Source organism: Solanum dulcamara, chromosome 8, assembly GCF_947179165.1.
Source record: "Solanum dulcamara chromosome 8, daSolDulc1.2, whole genome shotgun sequence".
Taxonomy (NCBI): Eukaryota; Viridiplantae; Streptophyta; class Magnoliopsida; order Solanales; family Solanaceae; genus Solanum; species Solanum dulcamara.
In genome coordinates, this window is record NC_077244.1 from 75,975,117 (window position 1) to 75,977,592 (window position 2,476).

The window sequence follows — 2,476 nt, forward strand, 5'->3', positions numbered from 1 at the left end:
CAAACACTAAGATGTTAGGAACATTTAGTAAAACTTTCAGACCGATCCAACGGTTAATGAATCGTAAAATGCAATTTGAACATTTCTGGTCGGAGAGACAAAACTGTTGCGGAAAACACCCCTTTCTTCTCTCTTTTCTCTTGTTGAAAGCTCTCTCAAAAACCTCTCTTATGTATCTACTGTCTCTCAAAGATACTAAGCAATTACATAATTCTCTCAAATCATCCTATTTATAGAGTGATACTTTTTCCTAAAGCCAAAACCAACTCCAAATAGGATTATAATTCCAATCCTTTTCCAAATAGAATTGAGAACCAAATTAGGAGAATTATTCCAATCCTTTTACAAATAGGATTAGGCCATGGGCCTTTGGCTGGAACATAGGCCATATTCTAACAAACTCCCCCTCCAGCCAGGGGCCAAACAGACTTCAAGTGGAGGAACTCTTGACAGGCTTCATGCCTGTCGCTGTTCTACAAAACTCTTGTTTTTCTGCGATTATCACTTTTGTAAGCATATCTAAAGGATTGTCATTAGTGTGTATCTTCTCAACCTCAAATAATTTCTCTTCCACGACCATTCTAATCCAATGATACTTTCTACTAATATGCTTGGACTTAGAATGAAAGGTGGAGTGCTTGGTGAGATAAATAGCACTCTGATTATCACAAAATAAGATGAACCTTGACTGCTCAAAGTCAAGATCTTTCATAAATTTCTTCATCCAAAAAAATTCTTTGGCACCTTCAGTGATAGCAATATATTCGACTTTTGTGGTGGATAGAGCTATGCACTTCTGTAGTATAGATTGCCAGAAAATAGCTCCCCCCTACAAAAGTGATCAAATAACCAGAAGTGGATTTTGAATTATCAAGATTGCCTCCCAAATCAGAGTCTTTGTAGCATACAAATTCAGGCTTTCCACTACCAAAGAGCAACTCCATATATGGAGTTCCCTTCAAATATCTTAGTATCCATTTCACTGCATTCCAGTATTCCTTTCTAGGATTAGAAAGAAATCTGCTAACAGTACCAACAACATGTGCAATATATGTTCTAGTGCAAACCATAGCATACATCAAACTACCAACTACAAAAGAGTATGGAATACATGAGATCTCCTTCTTCTCTTCATTAGTAGATGAATTATGGATCGTACTCGACTTAAAGTGTTTAGCAAGAGGAGTACTAACCACTTTTGCTTCTGTCATATTGAATCTCTTGAGTACTTTCTCAATGTACTGCTTTTGGGATAATTATAACTCCTTCTTCTTTCTGTCTCGATGAATTTGTATGCCTAAAATTTTCTTTGTTGGCTCCAAGTCCTTCATTGCAAATGATTTGCTCAACTCCTTCTTAAGGAATATAATTCTAGATTTATTTCTGCAATAATCAGCATATCATCCACATAAAGTAGTAAGATAATAAAATCATTATTAGAGAACTTTTGAAAGAATACACAATGATCTGAAAAAGTTTTTTTGTATCCTTGATTTTCCATCACAGATTCAAACTTTAAGTACCACTGCCTTGGAGTTGTTTCAAGCTGTACAAGCTCTTTCTCAATTTGTAGACATAGTTTTTTTTCTTTAACCACGAAACCTTCAGGCTGCTCCATGTAAATTTTTTCTTCTAAATCACCATGAAGAAAAACAGTCTTGACATCCATCTGCTCAACCTCTAAATCTAGACTTGCAGCTAAGCCTAGAACCATGCAAATAGAAGACATTTTCACAACAAGAGAGAAAATTTCATCAAAGTCAACTCTCTTTCTTTAGCCATTTTTTTTGAGAACTAACCTCGCTTTATATCTAGGTGCAGATGTATGTTTCTCTTTCTTTACTCTGAAGATCCATTTATTTGTCAAAGCTTTCTTACCTTTTGGTAACTCCACTAACTCATATGTGTCATTCTCATGAAGTGACTTCATCTCATCTCCCATGGCTTCTATCCACTTATATGAGTATTTAGTATGACTTCATCATAATCTTCAGGTTCTCCCACGTCAGTCAAAAGTATATACTCATTAGGAGAATAACGTGTTGACTTTAGCTTCTCCTTAATTGATCTTCTACAAGAGGTTTCTAGAGCATCTGGAGTAGTCATTTGAATATGAATTGGTGGATGATCAACCATAACATCATTACTAGGAGCATCTTCAAGTTCTACACTCTGATGATCATTCTGATCTTGATCCCCATCGACATTAGTATCTTGGATTCCTTCATGCATAAAAGATATGTCAGTACTAAGAACTGGATCAACATCAACCAAGCTCTCATTAATCTGAGAATCTGTTTTCTCAGTCTTGTTAATATCTTCAATTGTTTGATCTTCAAAGAACACAACATCATGACTTCTGATAAGCTTCTTATCAAGAGAGGAAGACATAAATTCAAAATCTTCCAAAGTGACAAAAAAAAGGAACCATACAAAAGATAAAAGTATCAATTAGTTGTTCCCGAGATGCAAGGTA